Here is a 6,000-nt window from a genome sequence, read left to right as displayed (position 1 = left end):
CAGGACAGAAACGGATAGCCCCACTTTTCCCTAAGGGTCACGGGTAAAGAAGGAAAATATCGGGACTAGCTGGGAGACGTATAGCTCAGCCAGTGTCGCCAGAAGGGGGCGCGAAGTTTTGAGGTTAACAAAGACCAGCCGCCGCGGGTTCAGTTAAGGTCTCTGCAGTCGCTACCATCCAGACTGGGCACTTCACTAACGGCCGGTCTGTCCGAAGCGGAACCCTCAGAGACGTTCTGTAAATACCGAAGTCTGGAGAACTCCAGAACTTCCGACCACAGGCTGGCCAGCCTGAAGTGCCGCTCTCTACGGCCGAGCAACACGCCGTAGTTGGTTCAGTTTGACCCTGACGCCCCGCCGTAGTGTGAAAGTAGCGCAGCGAATTCAGCCTCCCTTTTCCGAAGCGAAAACGTTGCTGGGAGAATATACTGCCCCTTGAAAGAGGATCCGTTGCTAAAGTAAAAAAAAAAAATTGAGGGCGTTCTGTACTGAACACGTAAGCTCCTGGCTGTATGCCCAGTGTAAAGATGAAAATGAGTTGAGCCTGGCTCAATTAAGAGGTAACCTACAGGAATGTTCAGACACTTGCACGATGTTGACTAAGAAGTCCCGGGGGTTTTGCCCAAAACAAAAATGGCACCGAGACAAATTAACGGGGTATAGTCACGTGCTGAAAGACCAGGATGGGGGACAACATGGCTTCAGATGACAAGCGGATGTTATTATTATTCACTTCCGGGTGCAACCAATCAGGCGCCATCTTGTCTTGTTCGTGAAGAAGTAGAAGCATCGAAAGGTTTGGAGAGGTATTACAGGAACTGTGGCGACAACGGGGTTCCGGAACCAGAGTGGGTAAGTGGTGGGAAACAATTAGGCGTGGGGACTTGCCAGGCCATCACAACCTTCTTGGTTTCCGTGGCGAAGGTAGATTAACTTAAACACGTAAGCTGCGTACGCTGCTTGGCGCGACTGCTGGAACCTCATCTCCTTAAAGAGGCGGTGTCCGCCCGATTTGGTGAATCGGATCGGTGCTCTCAGTGAAGAGGAAATGTTGTTATTAAAGAGAATGCTCACGACTTCTTCCTATAACTCTGAGAGTTTTCTCTCGGATCAGAAGGGACTAATTGTTGGGCTCCTGACCGGCCGTTAAGCACTGCGCGTGCGCAGTGGGAACCCCCTTATGGGGAGGGGGGTGCAAGGGGGCGGAGGAGGCTGGGGCCCGGACCTGGACCTTTTGCGCTGTGCAGTTCCGACTACGCAGGCGCGGTCAGGGCACATGCGTCCTGCTAACTCCAGTTAGGTTCCCTAGTTTGTATTTTTCTTGTTTTTATCCAGCTAAGGACTTTGTGTGTTAAGCTTCAAGAGGGAAAGAGTAGTATCCAACATTTCAGTTGTATTGTGGTGGATATTATTGTCATCTGAACATCATGAGCACTCGAGAGTTTGGTTGTTGGTGGTTAATTTATAGAAGAGCAAAATAAACTTGGAATGTGTGACTTGAGTGCTGCAAAGCAAAAATAAAAATAAATTTGAACAGTAAAGATTCACCTGTAGGACTGTCGTGGGGCTGTAGGGATAGTAATAGTAAATCGGTTCTCTGGAGATGTTCATGAGACCATATTTTTTTTAAAAAAATGAACAGATTTTATTTTTTAAAAGTTTTTGATTTACAGAAAAATTGAGCAGATAGTACTGAATTCCTATAAAAACACCCCCGCCTTATACAGTTTCTTTATTATTAATATGCATCAGTATGATGCATTTGTTAGAATTAATGGACCAATATTGACACATTATTATTAACATTATTATTATTATTGTAGTTTCTTTGTATTTCCTAAGTTTTAACCTAATGTTTTTTTCTGGCTCATGATTCCATTTAGGATACCATATGACATTTAGTTGTCATGTGTCCTCAGCCTTCTTTTAGTTGTGATAGTTTCTCAGGCTTTCTTAGTTTTTGATGACTGTAACAGGTTGAATTGTGTCCCTCCGAAGTTCATATATTGAAGTCCTAACCTCAGTATCTCAGATATAGCCATTTGTGGAGATAGGGTCTTTAAAAAAGTAAAATGAAGTCATTAGGGTAGGTCCTAATCTGTTATGACTGGTGATCTTATAAGACGAGGTTAGGACACAGAGGGAAGACCATATAAAGACATAGAGAGAAGACAGCCAACTCTAAGCCAGAGAGAGAGGCCTTCGAAATAAATCAACCCTGCTGACGTTTCCATCTTGGATTTCTAGTCTCCGGGAGGATGAGGAAATAAATTTCTGTTCTTTAAGCTACCCAGTCTATGGTACTTTGTTATGGCAGCCCTAGCAAACTGGTACCGTAACTTGGACAGTTTTGAGGCTCACTGGTCAGGTATATAATAGAGTTCCCTGCGGTTGGAATTTGATGTTTTTCTCGTGATCAGACTGATGTTAGGGGTTTTGGAAAGGAAGATTACAGAGGAGCAGTGCCTTTTTCATCACATGCTATCAAGGGTATGTAATATGAATGTGAAAAATCACCTCAGTCACCTGCTTGAGGTGGTGTTTGTCAAGTTTCTCCACTGTAAAGTTGCTCTCCCCTAACAACCCCCTCCTTTCCATACTGTACTCATTGGAAGGAAGTCCTTTTGCACAACCTGTACTTGAGGAGTGGAGAGCGATGTTCTCCCTCCTTTTTAGGATGTAGTATCCACATAATTTAGTTGGAATGCTTCTGCATGAGAGATTTGTCTGTCCCTGCGTATTTAATCATTTGTTTATATCAGTGTGGACACATAGATATTTGTGTCATAAGTTGTCTTAAAATCCATTGTTACTTTATTTTGTTGCTCAGATTGTTTCAGTTTTGGACATTGGGAGCTCTTTTAATTGTCTACTATGACATGCCTCCATCCTTTTTTTTTTTTTTTTTTGGTATCTATAACCAAACTATCCAATTCTCCAATTTTTTTGAGTGCCTCTTTTGATCTGCAAGTGGCAGAGCATTTCAGTATATCCTAAAATGCATGTCCCATCAAATAGCAAAATTTGTTTTACTAAATTTCAAATGATTACAAGGTTAGCCTCTGCTAGGGCCATTTCCACCTAACCTGAATTGAACAGATGAATTCTTTTTGGCATTGAGGTCAGTCATCTGATGTGCAGTGACGTGGCAGGGGAGAAAAGGATTGTTGCATTTTGTGGTTTCTAAACTGTATGTGTGATCTGAGAAACATTTTACCATATGCACTAAAGGATAGATGTGTTTCTATATCTCTTTGATTTTGCAATTGATGCTTAAGTACTTTAAAACAGATACTACATTTTCATTCTCATTCATCTGTTAGTTTATGAGAGGACTTTTGCAAATATTAATGACTGTCACTTAAACAAGTAATTTTAAGAATCTCAGAGCAACAAGTGTTCTAATATAGAGTCATCTAAGAAATGGAAAAGATAAACGATGGCCATTTCAGGTTGTATTAGTTTCTTAGGGATACTGTAATAAATTATCATAAACTGAGTGACCTAAAACAACAGAAATTTATTCTTTCACAGTTCTCTGGGCTGGAAGTCTGAAATAAAGTTTTCTACAGGGCCATGCTTGCTTGCTCGCTCCACCCTCAACTCTCCAACCCTGCTTTAGGGGAAGATCCTTCCTTGCCTCATCCTAGCTTGTAGTGGTTCTCAGCAATCCTAGGCTTTCCTTGGCTATAGACACATCACTTCAGTCTCCGCTTCTGTGGTCGCATGGTGTTCTCTGTGTGTATCTGTGTCTCTAATAAAAACACCAGTCATTGGATTAGGACCTACATTAAGCCAGTATGATCTCACATCTTGAATATATCTGCAGCCATCCTATTTCCAGATAAGGTCACATTGATAGTTTATGGGAGTGAGGATAGGACTAAAACATAATCTTTCAATCTGTAACACTGGTCATGGTCATAAACTAGATTTTTCCAGCCATATGTGATAACTTGGATGCTCTGATGGCAAACCGTTGTTATTGATCTTTCTGTTTTTCCTAAATCCCAATTGTTGACAAGGAAATAGCAGGTAATTTAGCCCCATGAAGGGAAAGGCTTGCAGCCTGAGATCTATAATCATATTTTCCAAATCTGAGAAGTTGAGCCCAAGGATCTTTAAAATTAAGGCTAAAGGAAGGGCAAATAAATTGGAATTGGCTTTTGATGTTATCAGATCAGAGTAGCAGTGTTAGAATGTTCTTTTATCCTTGAATATTAGTGTTTTTACCTGATAAGGAATTTCAGTGAATGAGTAAAGTAATTTCACAACTTAATATGGGCAAAGCACTATGGAGAATTCATGTAATTATAAGACTCTGCCCTCAAAAGATCTTGTACAAGCCATGAAAAAAAAAAAACAGTGAAAATTCATTGTAAGTCTCTGTAACATGTACACCGCATCATCTTTAGGTTATCATCATGGAAATCTTCAAACAGTGCAAAAGTAGAGTGTAGTGAACTCTAGTGTACTTATCACTCATCTTTAACAGTTATCAGTATTTTCCAAATCATTGTTAAACCAATCTGTAAATGTCATTTTTAATGGTATAAGGCAGTGTTGTTTCATTGAACCATACTGAAAGTATAGGACATCTTTTTTTATTATTGCCATATGTGCCTTCATATTCTTTATGTTTTCTAGATTTTTCATTTGTTATGTTGATTAGTTAGTAAAGAAGATTTTATGGTGAAGATGAAGAAAGTGTGGGGTTTCTAAATCCTTGCCATCAAATCACTTATAATCTTGTTCTTTAATCAGATAATTAATGAAACCCTTTATCAAGCATTGTGCCAGATGCTGAAACATATATAAAAGTTTATATTAGATATTTGAGTATACTAAGTCTTTTCTTAAAATCTGTCCCTTTACAAAATTCAGTGTAACTCTAAATTTTATTCTCATGACTGGAGAAACCCTTTTTGGACTAGATTATAGAAATTTACTCCCAAATCCTTCATAAGAAAATGAGACAGAGGTCAGGTAATTTGCCCAAAGTCTCACAGTTCTATTACATGTGTAGTGCTTATTGCCTATATATAGCTGTCATTATGGACTGTGCTGATCAGCTTCCTTTGATTTTTTTTTTTTGTATCTTTTAAAAATCTATATATGTATTTTTAAAAACACACACTATGGTAAAATAATTCAAAGAACACAGATATAAGACAATCAATTTCCTGATCTATTTTCACTTCCCAGAGCCTACTAGTTTTTAAGCATTTTTGTAATTTAGGGATTTTCTATACTAAATTTCATTCTTAATAAGAAAAAACCTCAAGCAGCATCATTATTCATGTTGTATCACATAATTTGTTTCACTGCTTAATATAATTTGTGTATCAATATATGTCAGCATATGAAAGTCTATCTTACTCATTGTAATGGCTGAATAGCAGTCCACTGTATGGTTCTCTTGTATTTCACCCATTGCCCTTTGAGTGACAGTAAAAGCAGATGTTCACTGTTACAAACATGCTGCAGGGGCTGGGGTTACATGGTGAGTATACTCATCCATGGTTTAAGTCGTGGAATTGCTGGTATTTTGATAAAATACGGTAATGCTAAATTGTCTTCCAAAACAACTAACCTTTTGGTGTTTTACCCACCCCCTCGTTCAATACTCATCTTCTGTAGCCAAGTTTTTCAACTGCAGATTTCATTGATTGAAGCATTTTATCAAATACCTCCTAACTTCTTAATTCCTTGACTTTTATTGTCACTTTCTTTGCTGTATTTTTATGCTGTTCTGCTTCTCACAATTTCACATCTCTGTATTTTTCTAAGCCTAAGTGTATCAAACACTGTATTTGAATAGTAGCTTCCATAAAATCTTTGGGGGCAAGAAGCTTTGGAAAACATAGTAAAAGTAGAAGTGGCTGGTTTTAACAAATACAAATGGCTACAAGTAATACAAATCAAACTCTTGAAAATATGCAAGTAAAAACTTTTTGTGCATGGGAAAACTCCTGAAGTTCCTTTTTCTCTTTTTTAAAG

General features: G+C 38.8%; 1 protein-coding gene across 9 annotated transcripts in view; it reads left to right on the top strand.

Annotated features, from left to right (window-relative positions):
- The first annotated feature begins 727 nt into the window (after positions 1–727).
- Positions 728–6,000, top strand: part of PNISR (PNN interacting serine and arginine rich protein) — a 28,165-nt gene continuing 22,892 nt past the window's right edge. For 5 of the 9 annotated variants that reach the window (XR_006299008.1, XR_006299009.1, XM_043591988.1 and 2 more), the window contains exon 1: positions 729–852. The gene's annotated coding sequence lies outside the window, so the exon portion shown is untranslated. Of the gene's footprint in view, positions 853–6,000 lie in introns of all 9 variants that reach the window. The other 4 variants (XM_043591992.1, XM_043591993.1, XM_043591989.1 and 1 more) reach the window with 4 other exon arrangements.

The sequence above is a fragment of the Prionailurus bengalensis genome, chromosome B2 (genome assembly GCF_016509475.1).
Source record: "Prionailurus bengalensis isolate Pbe53 chromosome B2, Fcat_Pben_1.1_paternal_pri, whole genome shotgun sequence".
Taxonomy (NCBI): domain Eukaryota; kingdom Metazoa; phylum Chordata; class Mammalia; order Carnivora; family Felidae; genus Prionailurus; species Prionailurus bengalensis.
This window is presented reverse-complemented; position numbering and strand designations above follow the sequence as displayed.